The sequence below is a fragment of the Monodon monoceros genome, unplaced genomic scaffold (assembly GCF_005190385.1).
Source record: "Monodon monoceros isolate NGI ecotype Baffin Bay Population unplaced genomic scaffold, NGI_Narwhal_1 Super_Scaffold_21, whole genome shotgun sequence".
Lineage (NCBI taxonomy): Eukaryota > Metazoa > Chordata > Mammalia > Artiodactyla > Monodontidae > Monodon > Monodon monoceros.
The window spans coordinates 167,395,303-167,415,397 of record NW_021703778.1 but is presented as its reverse complement, the minus strand read 5'-3'; positions in this window follow the sequence as shown (position 1 = coordinate 167,415,397).

Genomic DNA, 20,095 nt, shown 5'->3' with positions numbered 1-20,095 from the left:
TCAAGGAAGTCCAACATCAAGATTCAGTGTCTGGGGAGGACCCTTTTGTTGGTTCATGGATATCTGTCTTCTCTCTGTGACCACCCATGACAGAAGAGGGGAAGGAGCCCTATGCGGTCTCTTTTATAAGAACACTAACCTCATTCATGAGGGCTCCCCGCTCATGATCCAATCATCTCCCAAATGCCCCACATCCTAATACTGTCTCACGGTGAGGGGCAGGGGTGGGTTAGGATTTCCAAATATGAATTTTGAGGAAACTCAAGCACTAAGTCTATGGCACTCGGGTTTCTCACCTGTGAGATGAACTTTGTCACATCAAAACACTAGAGCTGTTTTGAGGTCTAGAGGAAAGAAGTCGAATAAAATCGGCAGCATCAACCTGGGCTCAGTGAACTGCAGCAGGTGCAGGAGCTGGAACTCTGTCTGACCAGGACTGAGTCGGTCAGCTTGGTAGAGGCTCATCAGCCAGACACTTGGATAAAGTGTTTCAGGGCCAGCTGCTGTCTCCACCTCGCTGAGTTTTACCTCCCCGGATCAGCCAAACTGTGGGCACTAAATTCATCTTAAGGTAGGATTCATTTCTTTTGCCTGCAAGGCATCCAGGACAATGCAGTTGGAGACAGGAAGGCAGCAATCAGCATAGGACCCTGTGGGAGAAGAGAAGAGTGAAGAAAGGAGAAGAATGTAAAGTACAAGAAAGCAATGAATGCAAAGGAAAGGAAAAGACAAGAAAGAAAGAAAGAGGGGAGGAAGGAAGAAAGAAAGAGAGAGGGAAGGAAGGAAGGAAGGAAAGGAAGACACTAAAAGAAAAGACAGGGCTTCCCTGGTGGCGCAGTGGTTGAGAGTCTGTCTGCCGATGCAGGGGACACGGGTTCGTGCCCCGGTCCGGGAAGATCCCACATGCCACGGAGTGGCTGGGCCCGTGAGCCATGGCCACTGAGCCTGCGCGTCCGGAGCCTGTGCTCCGCAACGGGAGAGGCCACAACAGTGAGAGGCCTGTGTACCACAAAAAAAAAGAAAAAGAAAAAAAAAAAAGACAAGGAGGAAAGGGCAAAATAGGTAGGGTAAAAGTGATTTCTCAATTAATGGTCTAGTACAAGACCTGAGTGCACACTTAGGAGCCAGCTCTGGCTATTCCTGGGGTGCTGGCTGTGTGACCTTGGCAGGTTACCTAAACATCTCTGCACCTCACTTCCCTCATCTATAAAATGGGTGCAGTAATAAGACCTATCTACAGGGATGGGGTCAGGGTCAAATAAATTAATATGTAAAATATTTAGCATGTTGCCTTCAGGAAGTACTCAATAAGATGTAGCTTCTTTTACAATAATACTTATCATTGCAGAGTAAAAATAAAGGGGCAGGAAGGGCAGGGCCTGTCCCAGCACATGGGGCTGCATAGTGAACTACAACCTCAGGCTTCAGGCCGTGGAGGTCCCCCTTCTCTTCTTCAGCCAGAGGCAGAGTGGTAAGGAAGAGTGAGGTCTTCACACCCAGGAGTGTGTGCCCTTCCTTGGCTCGTCAACATTCAGAGCACAGGCACTGGCCATGGAAGTCACAGATTCAGCATTGTCACTTAAGGTGGAGTAAGGCATAGGGGAGATATGGGTTTTAGGATGGAGTCAATGTAAGACCATTCAGTGTGAAACTAGCGATTTTCTTGCAGAACCCACATCTGGAAACTGTGATGCAGCATGGTCCTCCACTGAGAGCCAGAGTGGGTGATGGGAGTCTGTGCATGGTTGAGTGTGCCCCAGGGCACACTTATGTGGATATGTGTGTATGTGTCTGCAGGAGTGTGTCTGTGTTTGTGTGCATGCATGGAGGAGGGCCCATGTGGGCTGAAGACAAACCAAACCCATGGCTGTTTGTTCCCTTGTTCTACCTTCCTTCATTCAGGAGTCCACCAAAGCTCGAAGTGGGATCCATGAACCAGTAGAATCCTGAGAGTTTGTGAGAAATGCAGAATCTCAATCTCAGGTCCTGTCCAAGACCACGGAGTCCAAATCTGCATTTCAACAAACCTCCTCTGCTGCTTCCTAGGCACATTCAAGTTAGAGAATTTCTGTATCTTCAGGGTAAGTTCTCTGAGCTCAAGTCAAACAGCCTGGGGAAAATGTGACTATCTCAGGAAATAGGTACAGCCGGGGCATTCATTAGGCACTCTACACACTTCAGCCCACTTGGCCCCTAAAGGAAGACTTTTCATTATTCCCATTTCAGAGGTGAGAAACTGAGGTGCAGGAAAGTAATTTCTGGTGCCCAAGGGCTCAATGGGAAGCCGAGTCTGGGTGATGTCACTTTTATTTTCTTGCTGCCTTCCAAGATGGAGGAATTGCCTAAGATGAGAGAGATTTCAGAAGGATAACTAAAGATATTTCTTTTTTATGTTTGTTGAACTTGAGCCCACCTTGGGGATAAATCCTGGCTGACTCGAAGTTTTGCTTATGAGTTTCTATGTCATCAAGAGGCTGTCTTTATAGAGGAGTCTAGGGGGCATATCTGGGAGCCATGGATGTTCGCCTCAGCTCTCAGAATGGTTCTTCATGTCCCCGAGGCAAGTTGTTACCCTCTGATTTGCTTCTCCATCTGCACAGTGGAGCATGAATGATGGAATCCTGGTCTTAAAAGCTCAACTGAGAAAGGGAGATACATAACATAGACTGGTTCCCACAGACCTCACATTGGAAGTTCATCTATGAAAAACACAAAGTTTAGGTCTGTTTACAAATATACACAAGTTGCCAGGATATTTTTTATACCTTAGTTAGATAGGGGCTTTTGAATATTTCATCACATTTAACCTCATGATGGCCCTAGGAGATCAGCTTTATCAAATCCATTTTACAGATGAGGAAACTGGGGGTGGGGAGATAAAGTGACTTTTCCCTAGTGCTCAAAGGTAGTAAGGATGGACCCAGAGTCCTTAGCTGGCTGGTCCGGTCTTTGCTCACTCGATGGACCCCATCCTCTTAGCACAGCCTTGGTGTTTGAATTTCTGACTCAGCCTGAGATAAAGACAATCTGGATAAACAGATAGATGGAAACCCGTGTGTGAGACAAGGTTTAGCAAGTCTGTGTGTCATTTTGGACGCCCAACACTTTCCTTTGACTGACATCTCAGTAGTTCAAGAATCTAGTGAAAGCCAGTGAAGTATTATGGCCCCTGGTGGGCTGATAGGTAGGATCACCTCTCCGGACCCCCTAACCCTCCTTCCATACAGGGCTGGGTTCACATGGTATCAAAAGCTTCCTTCTAAGAAAACACCGATGCTGAATTATATGAACCTCCAGATTCTGTAGTATTCCAGAAACTCTTCCTCTAAGCCCATCACTAGAGTATGGCTGAACTACAATTTTTCACCTCTCCATCTAAAATTGCCTACTCTCCACCATTATTGCCACTCTTAGAAGAACTGCACTGATCTCAGATTGTAATTTATATTCTGAATGTGTGTTTATTATTTAATGCCACTCCCCCCACTCTGCCCCATACGTTCCATGAAAGCTGAGATGGCCCCGTCCAATGACTGCTTACCCAGTGCTGAGCAGGGCGTAGAGCATGGGAGGCACTGGCTAAGAGCTGGTTGAATGACTGATGGAATGAATGAGGTAGGCAACTCCTGTTAGGTCTTCAAGGGCTCATCTGTCTCCAGTGAAGACATGGGATATGATTTTGGACCTCCTATAAGCAGACAAGTGACTGAAATATGTCCTGTTGCCCAGTTGGTTTGTTTCTCCATCCAGGGTGGCTGCATCATGCCCAGCACTGTGTCAGGTGCCCCTCTCGAGTGAGGACAGGGACAGTCCCCTCTCTGCCAGCTCACAGCCTTTCCTAAAACACAGACACAGAAATAATAAGTCGCAGGATGGAGGCTATTGGATTGCAGCCACGTATGGGGGCCATCTAAGGGGTCTGAAGTCAAGGAAGATTGCTCCTCCCTCAGAGAAGTTGTCACAGGACTGTCCCTTTGGAGCTGAAGCTTGGAGAATATGGTGAAATGAGAAACAGCTGTGGAGAAGCTACAGACAGACTGGGTAAGGCATCCCAAAGGCATCTGACTACTTTTTTTATTTTTTATTTTTATGGGAGTATTGATGATTTACAATGTTGTGTTAGTTTCAGGTGTACAGCAAAATGAATCAGTTATATATATATATATATATATATCCATTCTTTTTCAGATTATTTTCCCATTTAGGTTATTACAGAATATTGAGTAGAGTTCCCTGTACTATACAGTAGGTATTTGTTAGTTATCTATTTTATATATAGTAGTGTGTATATGTCAATCCCAGTCGCCTAATTTATTACTCCCCGCAACACACACACACCTTTCCCCTTTGGTAACCATAAATTTGATTTCAAAATCTGTGAGTCTGTTTCTGTTTTTTAAATAAGTTCATTGGGGGTTGGGTGGCAAAGTCACCGGAAGACAGATGCCTTCTGTAAAGAAGTTCATTTGTTTCATCTAATTTAAAAAAGGATACAAATGAACTTCTTTACCAAAGGCATCTGGCTTCTGGTGACTTTGCCACCCAACACCCCACTGCAATGAAACCTCTCTTGGAAGGTTCTACAGCACTCCTCCCATGGGGTGCTGCCTCTTCTGCACAGACTGGAGGATGTCTGTGACAGATGCTGGTGTCCCCTCTGCCACAGGTTACAGCAGATTCTAGGTCTCTTTCTACATGCCACAGCCTTGACCCTCAGATGGTAGGAAGGAAGGAGAGTAAGCAGAAGGCTTGTATTAAGTGACCCTTGTGTTTCAGACTCTGAGTTGGACTCTTTAGATACATTGAGTCCTCAGAAAAGTCAAGAACTTCTTAAAATAATTTGTATTATAAATAAGGAAACTCAGACAAGTTTAAGCAGCTTTTCAGGAGGCTCAGAGTTAGGAAGCAGAAGTGCCAAATTTTCAGAGCAGGTTTGGCCAACATCTAATGCATCCTCCCACCCACCCTGGACCTTCAATCATGAGTGTCCCGCTTGGAAAGAAGGAATGCCTTTCTATTCAGTCTCCAGATGCATCCCATGCTCTTGGAAGAATGAAAACATTGCAATTTTTAACAATCTAAGGAAAGAGGATAATTATTATAATCTGAATCATTTACATTTAGATCCTCCATTTGCCCCATCTTTTAAGGAATACTATGCGTCCTCTGGTATCTGCCTGCAGATGGATATAGGAGTTAACACAGTTTTTTCAGTAATAATCTCAGGTACCGAGCTTTTTTTTTTTTTCTTCTTCATTGAGCATGTTGACTTAATTGATGTTCAAAATAGGGACACCCTCAAGTGTCTGCTCTCTCTTTGCTTCTCTGGTGACATTGCATTTTGGAAGCCAGGACAAATGTTCCTTCCCGGATGCATTTTAGTCTCAACTTAAAATTTGGGTACTCATGTTTGTGTTTGGATACAGTGTAAAGCCCCTTTCCTTCTCCCTCTCCTTTTCCCTCCTTCCCACCCACTTTCTTCGGTGCCTTCCGGTGACTTCCAGGACCCTGGGGGAGATTGTCACAGGTCCGCCCCCCCCCCCCACCAAAGCAGCTCCTGGAAGCAGTCCCTGCTGGGAAGGATCCTGGCCCCAGAGGCCAGAAGAACTTCCATGGTCCCCCACATGGTGAGAGTCTGGAGTCCAGCAGGGATGTGGTGAGATTGGGAGTTCCACAGTGAGCCCAGATGACCGGAGGGAGAGATCTCAGGCTGACCCCAGGCTTGGGTGCTCTAGAGAGAAGAGCGAGCCCCAGGGGGCTGAGCAGCTCGCCACAGAATTGGGCTCTAAAGTGGCTGAGAGTCTGGGCTTGGGCAGGCACTTCCCTCCTCTGAACCACAGTCACCTCCTTTGTAAATGGTCACCAACATCACAGCGGCCTGGTGGATCTGCTTAGAATTAAGTAAAACGGCAGGTAAAGCACTCAGGGCTTGACTTGTTGTTATTCTTAGTGGCAGGAAAGGCATGTGACTATCGAGGAGAAAAAGGAAATACACAAATCCTAAGAAGGACATTTCTATTTCAATGGGTGGATCAGAGGCTTTGCTCCCATAGCGCTGTGTGAATCTGCCCCTTCAAAAGTACTTGGGAAAATGGGGCTAATTTCTTTAAAAGAGCACGAGCCAATGTTGCTTTAGATTTGATGAGTCACCAATGCCTGACACTAGGTCATAATTCCTAATTTACAGTTGAGTTCCCTAACCTCAGGTCACACAGAGAGTTAGGGAGGAGTGGGGTGAGAACCCACATCTCCCAGGTCCCGGTGGGCTCCTTGTCTGCCTCTCCTTTTTCTAGAAGATAAAAGAGCCAGGGGACAAGAGGTCAGTTGAGGGCAGAGTCCCCTGACAGCTGCTCTTGTTTACTCTGACCGGGAGAGGCCAGGCCATGCTCGCTGCGGGCTCTGCCCTGTCCCGGGTACTTGGCGGCTTTGTCCTCATCCCAACTCTGAAACTCATCACCACCTTTGGGAAACTCATGTAGAGTGAGTGGGACTGCCAGCTGGGAAGACGAGTGGCTTCACGTAGTTCTTGCTAAATTATGCAAAAACCCTGAGTCACCCACCCCACCATGCAGGGGGACAAGGCCCAGCCCCTTTCCTTCAGTAGCAAGAACCCACCACCTCCCCACGGCCTACTTGGCTGGAGGGCTGGTAGGATGCCACGGGTGAACAGAGGAGTTAGACAGGGCCTGGTGGATGGGGTGCATGAGAAAGACTCAGCGCTCGGGCTCTGGGGCCTCCATGCAGGTTTTCACAGCCTCAGCCAAGATGCCTCCCTACTTCCTGCAGAAGGTTTCACCAGCCAAAACAGTCTGGAGAGAACCAGTCTCACACCTCTTTAAAGCATCCACTTACTAGCCTCCATGTTCATTCCAGGGCCAGGAACGAGTAGCTTTGTCCATCTCTCTGTCTGTTTCTAACCACTCTTGCAAGCTTGCATAAGGAAAGGAAAAAAGGCAGTTTGGGAATCTACGTTGTGTTAAATGCTTCAAGACCATGGCTCTGTTCTCAAAACAAGCCTGTGGGTGCAGAGAATCGTTTCTCTTTTGCAAAGGAGGAACTGAGTCTGCAGGAGGTGAATTTGCCCAAGTTCTGGCTTTACATGGAAAAGGAAGGATGAACCTGGTTTCAGCTGCTGATTCTTTCAGCACCTCCATGTGGTCCATGACTGTACGTGTACAATATCAAGTTGTGTTCCAGACCAGTCATTGGCCAGAATGGTATGTAGCTTCACAGGCTCATGGACTCACTTGCTACCCTCCAAAAAGAGGAGGCTCCAAAGCCAAGCTGCCCAGTGAGACCAGCCTCAGCTAAAGGCCCTGAGTTGAGACCCAGCTCTGCCACTTCTAATGAGCTATGCTGAAGGGTTCTAATGTCTGCCTCTGTAATGTGGCCACAACAACAATTTCCACCTCATCTCCTGGAGGAGTTGATGAGAATATTAAAGGAGAAGTTGTCTGGGAAGGGATGTGACAGCGTGAAGCCTGTGCAGACCATGAGTCTCTGGGCTGTTATTCATCCATTTCTAATTGGATGGGGACTACATCACCCAAGCACGGGGGAGACGTGGAAAACAGATTTCCACACATCCAGGTAGCTCATTTTCTCCACCAGTTTAGAGAGACAGAAGGGGCTGGAGTGGTGAATGTGAGCCTGATGTTGAGTCTTTTCTTCATGAGGACCCTCAAGAGAGCAGACTGCATCCAAGGACCAAAATGGTCCTCAATGGAATTCCCAGTTGCACTGCTCTAATAGCTGGGCACCCAACTTTGGAATCAGAGATCTTGAGAGCTCTTGTCTGTACCCCTAATAAACAGATGGGGAACCTGCTGGCCCAGAGAGAAGGGCATGACTTGCCAGAGGTCACCTGCGAGTTGGTGGCAAAGGGGCACAGTAATGAATCTCTCCTGCTCCTTGGCCAGAGCTTGCCTCCGCCTCCTATGCTTGGGAACACAGTTTGCCAAAACTCTGTACTTTAGTCTTGTTCCAAAAATCCACCAACATTTCTTTCAGTTTTTAAAGTTCCCACCCCCCGCCCCCCAACATGTGAAATTTTCTGTCCCTGAGCCCAACCCCAAAAGCCCAGGTTTGGAGAAGCTGGAAGGTATGTCTACTTCACGGGCCACACCCCCATCTCCAGCCCCACCCTGAGATGTATCTGCTCCACAAGGACCCCAGGAGCCCCATCTCTCCCAGCTGGTAACCCACAGCATAGGGAAGGGTTTGGATTTCCCAAGGGAGGAGGGTAAGAGCTCTTCCATTTCCTGCTCTCTCCCCTCTGATCCAACAAATTCAAGTGTGGGGAATGCACACTGGATGAATGGGGAGCCAGTTTCCCTGTGACCCCAGTCACTTTGAGAGGAAGACCTGGGGTCAGCAGGAGAGAGAACAAACAGCTATGGAATTTACAGATTTCTATAATTCCAGAGTGCCAGCCTTGAGCAATTGAGTTACCTAGAGCCTAGCTGTCCATCAGAAATGTCCACAAAGATGGAAATATCCTATGCAATGTTCTACACAAGTATATACACTGTACAATCCACTACATAACACAGAATCATACAGAAGCCATGAGCCATGCAGGGTCACTGAGTGCCCCAGAAGTGTTACTATGACTGAGGAATGGAATGCTTAGTTTTATTTAATTTAAATTTAAATGACCACGCATGGTTAGTGACTATCAAACCAGAGTTCCAGAGAATCTTTCTTTTTAAGAGATTTCACTTGATTGTCACCATTTTTGTATTCAAAGCATAGAGCCATGAACTGCTTGCCATAACCAACAACCTATTACTAATTACTTAGTTCAGTCCAATACCTTATCAGACTCTCCCCCCAGCTAAATGCAGGCATAAGCGCACAGGGTCCCTGTTTTGAAACTCACCTTCTGGTTCCGGGGGTACCTGGAAGCAGGCACAGGGTGAGAGGGCTCGGCAGGGCTGGGGGTTATCCAAGAAAGCTTGATCTGCATCTGAACAGGGCTGAGAGGGACAGAGTTGGGTTCCAAAGAGGCTCTAGGCTTGGGCTGTAAACTCCAATGATGGGGCTAAGGGGAGGGAACTGCCAAGAGAGGTGTGATCCTAGATCCTGGAGAGTCTGGCCTGTCATACTGAGGAGCTTGGGCTTTGTCCTAAAGGGAATAGGGATGCCCTAGAGCAGTGGTTCTCAACCTTTTAGGAGCCAGGGAGCTATGAACTCTTTCTCCCATCCATATCTCGCATACAATTGCCAGACAGGATCGTGGACCCCAGGAAGTCCATTCTTGGATGATTTGAACCAGGACGGTGAAGCAGTCACATATCTGATTTGGAAGTCCGCTCTCTGAGCCAGGGAAGGTTGCCTGGAGTGAGGCAGGGCTGGTTAGTCCAAGAGGCGGCAGCCTAAGTCTCAGAGCACTGGCATGGGGCGAGCTGGCCCAGCAGACAGCGGATGACCCGTGGATGTTTCCTGGAGCATAAAGGGGCCTGTCTCCTTTCCCTCCTGCAGCCACCGAGCCTCCAAGCCAGCTGATCCCCTGCCCCCAGGGTGTGCCTTTGTGTCTGTTTTCAAAAATGAACTGCTGGGGTCCACCGCTCATAGCACAGGTATGATCCATCCAGAGACTGCTCCCTAGCAGGTCTAAAACATAGGTAACCCTGTTCAAGGTGGCCTGAGAAGGGATTCAGCCTTTATTGAGTTTGGTTTGGGGAGTTTCCATCTTCCTAATTTATTTCTCTCCTCTCCTGCATTCAAAGGAGGTGAAATGAAAATATTAATCAAAATCATACAAATGGGGCAGAAGTGTCAGGTGGCCCCGGGGCTTCACTAATTACTTCCAGCAGACCTGGCCCTTTCTTGGTGTAGAGTGGGAGCTGTAGCGGGGTGCAGGGTGCACCCCTCTGCTGCTTTCCCAGTCGCCACCCTCACCAGCAGGACGGACTTTAATTAATCCTCAGTTACTGTTGAAATTGCACTGTCCCGAGGGGAGGCCCAACTAAGCAAGAATATTAATTTAGACATATACTGTAAACAACACTCATTCTCTGGGGAGTCCTGGGGTGCTGTGGCCTTGACCCTTTGCCTGCCAGAATCAGAAGCCACTTATTTTTTTGTCATTTCCAAACCAAGCACTTTGTACTTCTTTACCCTTTATCTGTTGGGTTGATTTTCTAATACTAAAGGGTGAAGGTCAAAAGAAAAGAATCATCAACAATGTTGAATATCTCAGCTGTCTTATAAAATGATTGCTCAGAACTTATATGAAATGTCATCTGTTAAACAGTAATAATAGTTAACAATTGTACAGTGCCTGGCACTGATTTAAACTACACACACACACACCCTTATATAACCCATATATATATATATATATATATATATATATATATATATATATATGTATGTATATATATACACACATATGTTTATTTATTTCAACTTTGACAACCATGTGATGCTGGTGCAATTATTAATCTGATTTTATAGAGATGGTGGGGGGTGCCGAAAGCTTAAGTAACCTGCCCAAAATCCCACAGCAGGCAAATGACAGACCCAAGCTTTGCACACACATAGGGTGGCCTCAGGGTCCATATTCTTAGCTACTACATTACACCAGATTGACATTTTACTCTTTCCAAGTTCCTGATTTTATTCAGTCTTTTGCAAAAATCAAATCCAAGTTGGGTTCAACTCCCATATCCTACAGGCTGTCTTTTGAAAGTTAAATGCACACAACTTCTTTTTTGGCATTGTCCTCTTTTTTCTTTCTTTTTTTTTTTTCTTTTTCCTTTCCATCTACAATTACTTAATTGCATGCCTAATTACTTGCATAGGAAATTGGTTCCCTAGCATCAGACCAGCACTAGGAACTCAACGGATTGCTCCCAAGGCCTCTTGCAAGGTGGAATGGATCATTCAGAATTAGCTGCTTTTTTTGGAATTCTTTAAAAAATGACCTGCTTTCCTGTCAAAGGGCTGGAGAGGGGATTTGGAGAGTGCTTTTCCCCCAGAGGCTCCCCCAGCATCACTGTGAACTTGGCAAACTTGCTCAGAATTACCCCAAAAGAGCAATTTGTTCCCTAGCAAAACAGGATAATTGTCTGGGGCAGACCTGAGGCTTTTGGTGCATGGGTCACCAGAATGGGAGGTAGCGCGCCTCTCCAGCGAGAGTCTGTTTGGGAAACAATTATCTCGCTTCCTTTGAGTCAAAGATAGTCCTGTGTGCCTTGTGCACACAGAGATCAAATATATTGTACGGTCTCTACAGATTCTCTTCCTTTCAGGAAATTATTCATTGATAAAGCTGCTGGCCCAGACAGGCAGCTTCCTTACAGTAACTCTTCTTTGCTTTCTGAGAAGAAGCCAACTAGGCAGGAACTGCCGTTGCTCTTAATGATGTTTCTTCCCTTTGGAGAATGGTCTGTCCTCTGCCCAACTTACATCATCTCCAAGACGTGGAGAGACAGCCGCTTCTCTCTCAAATAAATAAAGGAGTGTTCAATGCTCCTTCCCAGAGAGATGACATCACTTTTCAGTTCTAGCTTCAAAGATGTAGGAGTCAGAGCTTTGATTGCTGAGAGTAACTCATTCATTCTGCACCCATTCAACAGCCACCTGTACTAGGCACCATGCTTGGCACTGGGTTTTTAGGGAAGTAGGAGAAATCATCCCTGCCCTCCATTGTTTCTTGGTCTATGCACAGCGAAGAGACTGGAACTCACCTACAACTGATGCTGACAAGCCGGACCGTAGTATGGCAGGATTCAGAGGCCCTTCCAGGCTAGATAGAAAAGGGTACTGTTATTAGTTAGAGTTGTCCCTCATTGGCCCAGGAGACAGAGAATCTTCACCATGCATCTGTCCTCTTGGATTCTAGAGCAATCCTAGAAATGATCTAGCCTAACTCTATCATTTTATACTCATGGAAATGAGGTGCATAATTGGTGATGCTTTTTGGACGAGTGGAGACTGTGATAGCAAGGGTTAGCCAGGGCAAGAATGGCTCTAGATTCTGCTGTCAGAGAGAGCTGGTAAGAGATGGAACAGTCAAAGCGGAACCATTTGTGAATGGGAGTCCTGCAACTTCAGAGAAGTGGGGTCAATCCCAGAAACGGCCACCCAGGTGAGGAAGAAAGACCAAGGTGGTCCCAGAGAGTAGGCAGTCACGTTTGCAGCGAGTCCAAGTCCTGGTGCGAAGTCTGCCTTCTCCCCATGTTATTTTTTTTTCTCAGTGTTGGTGGCTCCATTGGTCATTGTAGATAGAAAGTATTCAGAAAACAAGAATATTATTGACCTCGATTGGACAGGGGGTGGGGGAGGGTTCTGCAGAAGTTCCTCTGAATTTCTGACACCCATAGATATCTTGAAACTTTCATGATGAAGTATATTAGCAAGAATGTAAAGAGGGACCAGTTATTAACTGAGTTCCAACAATTTCCCTATCACTGCCTCCCTACTCGCCACTTATGTGATCATCTCAATAAATCCTTTCAGTAATTTGCATAAACTTGCTATCTCTTTTATTGATGAAGAAATTGAGGGTCAGTGGAAATAAACATCTCACAGCTCAGGAGAGAAATTCTTATTTAAAGCCATGTCTCTCAGACTTTCTACCTGTTCTGCCATTATTATAATCCTGTCTCAGGCAAATGGCCCTACAGTTTAAAAAGTTCTTTCTTACATACATTTTCATTTGATTAACACAAATACCCATTTCACAGGTGACAAAACTGAGCCTTTAAAAAAGTTACATAATGTCACCAAAATTATACAGCTAGTAAGGACAAAACCAGGTTTAGAAATCTGAGATATTGTTGCTTCTGTTCTTAGCTATTATTCCCTGTATGGCTTCCAAGGCCGGGGACAAAAAGTAGAACTGTTTTTGGCAAAGCAACCTGGAAATCCAGTAGCCAAAGCCTGTTAAAGACAGCTTTCTCAGAATTGCCTTGACTGTCATGAAATTCACTAAATTCTAGATAGACAAGCTATCACTACAACCCTTCTGCCCCATTAGAGTTTTCTGTTCATGCAAATCATTAGTGAACAAAGAAAGAGTATCAGACAATTCAACATGACCATTATAAATGTTTTTTCTCTCCTGCATCTCAAAAAAGCATGTGTACATTTTGGAACAATGCAGTAAGCATGGTCAGAGGATATAATTCCAGCTAGAATGTCTTTCTCTCTTCTGAGAAACACACACACACACACACACACACACACACACTAAAAGTGAAAGTAAAATTAAAGAAGAGAACATTTTTAATGCAACAAGGAAATGGCCACAACCCCAAACCACAAAATATGAAGATTTTCTGCCAAATATAATAAAATGTGAATCCAAACGTGAAAAGTAGGAAAGCGCCCACACAGATCTCCTCAGACAGAATACAGTTTTCCCTAAGAGTTGCTCTCACATCCCTACAAGTGCCATCCAGAGATCCTTAGACCCAGAGTTGTGGGTTATACACAGAGGGAAAATGGAGAAAAGAAATAAAGGGAACAGGTGAAGAATGCCTCTCTAGATCCAGTTTTGTGCCACATAACATCAAGGTTGGTAGAGGTGAAGGTGGAGCACAGACGTGCCATCTTCACTTTCTGAGATTCTGTTTCCTCACCAAGGAGTATTGATGGAGACGAAGTAAGGTGTCTAAGGGAGAGGAATCCACAGTGGACACATCATAGCACAAGAAGCTGTGGGTCATGGGATTCCATGGGATGCTTACAAGCCACCAGAATGCCAGAAATTGATGTAGATATCTACCCCAACACAAACAAACAGCCTCAGCCGAATCTAGCTTCCCTCTATCTTTTAACAAGATACTAGCCCAGAAAGGACTGCTCTTATCTGAAGATGAGTAAATAACAGAAATCAAGTATCAGAGTGTTCAAAAGTTGTTGAGAAAAGGAAAGAACAGAGGGAGGGAAATGAGAACAAATCAGGTAAGAAACATAAATCTAAGAAAGAACGAAACCTGAAAACAGATGAAGAGTAGGGAGAAATTAAAGACAACTGGTGTTTTGGGAAAACAGTTCAAGAAAGGGATGCAACAAATTAAAGGATAGATGGTAGGATTAAATAGAAAGGAATCAAGGTCAGGAAAATGCATACAAAAGAAAAATGAAAAGAAATAAAAGGTACATTAGAAACAACCAGAAAAAAATAATGGAAGAATAAACAAACTAAAACAGAGATAAGGGCATAGAAAATTCTCTTGGGAAAATGACAGTACCTTAAATGAAACAAACAACAAAAAAAAACATTTTAAATGACCACAGAGAAGTTACTTCATATGAGGAAGGAGAATCAGCATGATGGTATTAAGCACAGCTAATCAAGAGGTCAACTAAGTGGCCACAGGAACATACCCAATGCTATAAGAAAGCTTAATGCTTGTATAAAGACTTGAATTTGGGTATTAAAAATACATAGTAGATCCCAAGGTCCCAGGGAAGAACTTTTTTTTCTTTAAATCACTTAAGCAAAATTTTCATTTGGTAGATTTTTTTTTAACATCTATATTGGAGTATAATTGCTTTACAATGGTGTGTTGGTTTCTGCTTTATAACAAAGTGAATCAGTTATACTTATACATATATCCCCATATCTCTTCCGTCTTGCATCACCCTCCCTCCCACCCTCCCTATCCCACCCCTCTAGGTGGTCACAAAGCACCAAGCTGATCTCCCTGTGCTATGAGCCTGCTTCCCACTAGCTATCTATTTTACATTTGGTAGTGTATACATGTCCATGCCACTCTCTCACTTTGTCCCAGCTTACCCTTCCCCCTCCCCATATGCTCAAGTCCATTCTCTAGTAGGTCTGTGTCTTTATTCCTGTCTTTCCCTTAGGTTTTTCATGACCATTTGTTTTTGTTTCTTTTTTACATTCCATATATATGTGTTAGCATATGGTGTTTTTCTCTTTCTGACTTACTTCACTGAGTAAGTAATATTCCATTGTATATATGTGCCACATCTTCTTTATCCATTCATCTGTTGATGGACACTTAGGTTACTTCCATGTCCTGGCTATTGTAAATAGAGCTGCAATGAACATGACTCTTTTTGAATTATGGTTTTCCCAGAGTATATGCCCAGTAGTGGGATTGCTGGGTCATATGGTAGTTCTATTTTTAGTTTTTTAAGGAACCTCCATACTGTTCTCCATAGTGGCTGTATCAATTTACATTCCCACCAACAGTGCAAGAGGGTTCCCTTTTCTCCACACCCTCTCCAGCATTTATTGTTTGTAGATTTTTTAATGATGGCCATTCTGACAGTGTGAGATGATATCTCATTTTAGTTTTAATTTGCATTTCTCCAGTGATTAATGATGAGCATTCTTTCATGTGTTTGTTAGCAATCTGTATATCTTCTTCAGAGAAATGTCTGTTTAGGTCTTCTGCCCATTTTTGGATTGGGTTGTTTGTTTTTTTGATATTGAGCTTCATGAGTTGCTTGTATGTTTTGGAGATTAATCCTTTGTCAGTTGCTTCATTTGCAAATATTTCTCCCATTCTGAGGGTTGTCTTTTCACCTTGTTTATGGTTTCCTTTGATGTGTAAAAGCTTTTAAATTTCATTAGGTCTCATTTGTTTATTTTTGTTGTTATTTCCATTTCTCTGGGAGGTGGGTCAAAAAGGATCTTGCTGTGATTTATGTCATAGAGTGTTCTGCCTATGTTTTCCTCTAAGAGTTTGATAGTGTCTGGCCTTACATTTAGGTCTTTAATCCATTTTGAGTTTACTTTTGTGTATGGTGTTAGGGAGTTCTAATTTCTTTCTTTTACATGCAGCTGTCCAGTTTTCCCAGCACCACTTATTGAAGACGATGTCTTTTCTCCACTGTATATTCTTGCCTACTCTATCAAAGATAAGGCGACCATATGTGCATGGGTTTATCTCTGGGCTTTCTATCCTGTTCCATTGATCTATATTTCTATTTTTGTACCAGTACCATACTGTCTTGATTACTGTAGCTTTGTAGTATCATCTGAAGTCAGGGAGCCTGAATCCTCCAGCTCCGTTTTTCTTTGTCAAGATTGCTTTGACTATTCAGGGTCTTTTTTGTCTCCATACAAATAGTGAATTTTTTTGTTCTACTTCTGTGAAAAATGCCAGTGGTAGTATGATAAGAATTGCATTGAATCTGTAGATTGCTTTCGGTAGTACAGTCATTTTCACAATGTTGATTCTTCCAATCCAAGAACATGGTATATCTCTCCATCTGTTTGTATCATGTCCAATTTTTTCATCAGTGTCTTATAATTTTCTGCATACAGGTCTTTTGTCTCCTTAGGTTGGTTTATTCCTAGATATTTTATTCTTTTTGCTGCAATGGTAAATGGAAGTGTTTTCTAAATTTCACTTTCAGATTTTTCATCATTAGTGTTTAGGAATGTAAGAGATTCTGTGCATTAATTTTGTATGCTTCTACTTTACCAAATTCATTGATTAGCTCTAGTAGTTTTCTGGTAGCATCTTTAGGATTCTCTATGTATAATATCATGTCATCTACAAACAGTGAGAGCTTTACTTCTTGTTTTCCGATTTGGATTCCTTTTCTTTCTTTTTCTTCTCTGATTGCTGTGGCTGAAACTTCCACAACTATGTTGAATAATGGTGGTGAGACTGGGCAACCTTATCTTGTTCCTGATCTTAGTGGAAATGGCTTCAATTTTTCACTATTGAGGATGATGTTGGCTGTGGGTTTATCATATATGGCCTTTATTATGTTGAGGTAAGTTCCCTCTATGTCTACTTTCTGGAGGGTTTTTTTCGTATATGGGTGTTGAATTTTGTCAAAAGCTTTCTCTGCATCTGTTGAGATGATCATATGGTTTATCTCCTTCAATTTGTTAATATGGTGTATCACATTGATTGATTTGTGTATATTGAAGAATCCTTGCATTCCTGGGATAAACCCCACTTGATCACAGTGTATGATCCTTTTAATGTGTCATTGGATTCTGTTTGCTAGTATTTTGTTGAGGATTTTTGCATCTACGTTCATCAGTGATATTGGCCTGTAGTTTTCTTTCTTTGTGACATCTTTGTCTGTTTTTGGTATCAGGGTGATGTTGGCCTCGTAGATTGAGTTTGGGAGTGTTCCTCTCCTATATTTTGGAAGTGTTTGAGAAGGATAGGTGTTAGCTCTTCTCTGAAAGTTTGATAGAATTCGCCTGTGAAGCCATCTGGTCCTGGGTTTTTGTTTGTGGGAAGATTTTTAATCACAGTTTCAATTTCACTGCTTGTGATTGGTCTGTTCATATATTCTATTTCTTCCTGGTTCAGTCTTGGAACCAGGAAGTCTTGCATTTCTAAGAATTTGTCCATTTCTTCCAGGTTGTCCATTTTACTGGCCTATAGTTGCTTGCAGTAATCTCTCATGCTCCTTTGTATTTCTGCACTATCAGTTGTTAATTTTCCCCTTTCATTTCTAGTTCTATTGATTTGAGTCTTCTCCCTTTTTTCTTGATAGCTCTGGCTAATGGTTTGTCAATTTTGCTTATCTTCTCAAAGAATCAGCTTTTAGTTTTATTGATCTTTGCTATAATTTCCTTCATTTCTTTTTCATTTATTTCTGATCTGATCTTTATGATTCCTTTTCTTCTACTAACTTTGGCGGTTTTTTGTTATTCTTTCTCTAGTTGCTTTAGGTGTAAGTTTGGGTTGTTTATTTGAGATGTTTCTTGTTTCTTAAGGTAGGATTATATTGCTATAAACTTCCCTATTAGGACTGATTTTGCTGCATCCCATAGGTTTTGGGTCATCGTGTTTTCGTTGTCATTTGTTTGTAGGTACTTTTTGATTTCCTCTTTGATTTCTTCAGTGATCTCTTGGTTATTAAGTAGTGTATTGTTTAACCTCCATGTGTTTGTATTTTTTACAGATCTTTTCCTGTAATTGATATCCAGTCTCATAGCATTGTGGTCGGAAAAGATACTTGATACAATTTCAATTTTCTTAAATTTACCAAGGCTTGATTTGTGACACAAGATATGATCTATCCTGGAGAATGTTCCATGAGCACTTGAGAAGAAAGTGTATTCTGTTGTTTTTGGATGGAATGTCCTATAAATATCAATTAAGCTCATCCTGTTTAATGTATCATTTAAAGCTTGTGTTTCCTTATTTATTTTCGTTTTGGATGATCTGTCCATTGGTGAAGGTGGGGTGTTAAAGTCCCCTACTATGATTGTGTTACTGTCGATTCCCCCTTTTATGGCTGTTAGTATTGGCCTTATGTATTGAGGTGCTCCTATGTTGGGTGCATAAATATTTACAATTGGTATATCTTCTTCTTGGATGGATCCCTTGATCATTATGTAGTGTCCTTTTTTGTCTCTTGTAATAGTCTTTATTTTAAAGTCTATTTTGTCTGATATGAGAATTGCTACTCCAGCTTTCTTTTGATTTCCATTCACATGGAATATCTTTTTCCATCCCCTCACTTTCAGTCTGTATGTGTCCCCAGGTCTGAAGTGGGTCTCTTGTAGACAGCATATATATGGTTCTTGTTTTTGTATCCATTCAGCCAGTCTATGCCTTTTGGTTGGAGAATTTAATCCATTTACATTTAAGGTAGCTATCAATATGTATGTTCCTATTCCCATTTTCTTAATTGTTTTGGGTTTGTTATTGTAGGTCTTTTCCTTCTCTTGTGTTTCCTGCCTAGAGAAGTTCCTTTAGCATTTGTTGTAAAGCTGGTTTGGTGGTGCTGAATTCTCTTAGCTTTTGCTTGTCTGTAAAGATTTTAATTTCTGCATCAAATCTGAATGAGATCCTTGCTGGGTAGAGTAATCTTGGTTGTAGTTTTTTCCCCTTCATCACTCTAAATATGTCCTGCCACTCCCTTCTGGCTTGAAAAGTTCCTGCTGAAAGATCAGCTGTTAACCTTATGGGGATTCCCTTGTGTGTTATTTGTTATTTTTCCCTTGCTGCTTTTAATATTTTTTCTTTGTATTTAATATTTGATAGTTTGACTAATATGTGTCTTTGCGTGTTTCTCCTTGGATTTATCCTGTATGGGACTCTCTGTGCTTCCTTAACTTGATTAACTATTTCATTTCCCATATTAGAGAAGTTTTCAACTATAATCTCTTCGAATTCTTTCTCAGTCCCTTTCTTTTTCTGGGATGCCTATAATTCAAATGTTGGTGTGTTTAATGTTGTCCCAGAGGTCTCTGAGACTGTCCTCAATTCTTTTCATTCTTTTTTCTTTATTCTGCTCTGCAATAGTTATTTCCACTATTTTATCTTCCAGGTCACTTATCCGTTTTTCTGCCTCAGTTATTCTATTGATCCCTTCTAGAGAATTTTTTATTTCATTTATTGTGTTGTTCATCACTGTTTGTTTGCCCTTTAGTTCTTCTAGGTCCTTGTTAAACGTTTCTTGTATTTTCTCCATTCTATTTCCAAGATTTTGGATCATCTTTACTATCATTATTCTGAACTCTTTTTCAGGCAGACTGCCTATTTCCTCTTCATATGTTAGGTCTGGTGGGTTTTTACCTTGCTCCTTCATCTGTTATGTGTTTCTCTGTCTTCTCATTTTGCTTAACTTACTGTGTTTGGGGTCCCATTTTTGCAGACTGTAGGTTGTTAGTTCCTATTGTTTTTGGTGTCTGCCCCCAATGGCTAAGGTTGGTTCAATGGGTTGTGTAGGCTTCCTGGTGGATATTAGTGCCTGTGTTCTGCTGGATGAGGCTGAATCTTGTCTTTCTGGTGGGCACGTCCATGTCTGGTGGTGTGTTTTGGGTGTCTGTGGTCTTATTATGATTTCAGGCAGCCTCTCTGCTAATGGGTGGGGTTGTGTTCCTATCTTGCTAGGTGTTTGGCATAGGGTGTCCAGCACTGGAGCTTGCTGGTCGTTGAGTGGAGCTAGGTCTTGGCATTGAGATGGAGATCTCTGGGAGATTTTCGCCATTTATTATTATGTGGAGCTGGGAGGTCTCTTGTGGACCAATGTCTTGAACTTGGCTCTCCCACCTCAGAGGCACAGCCGTGATGCCTGGCTGGAGCACCAAGAGCCTGTCATCCACATGGCTCAGAATAAAAGGGAGAAAAAATAGAAAGAAAGAAAGAAAGAAAGAAAGAAAGAAAGAAAGAAAGAAAGA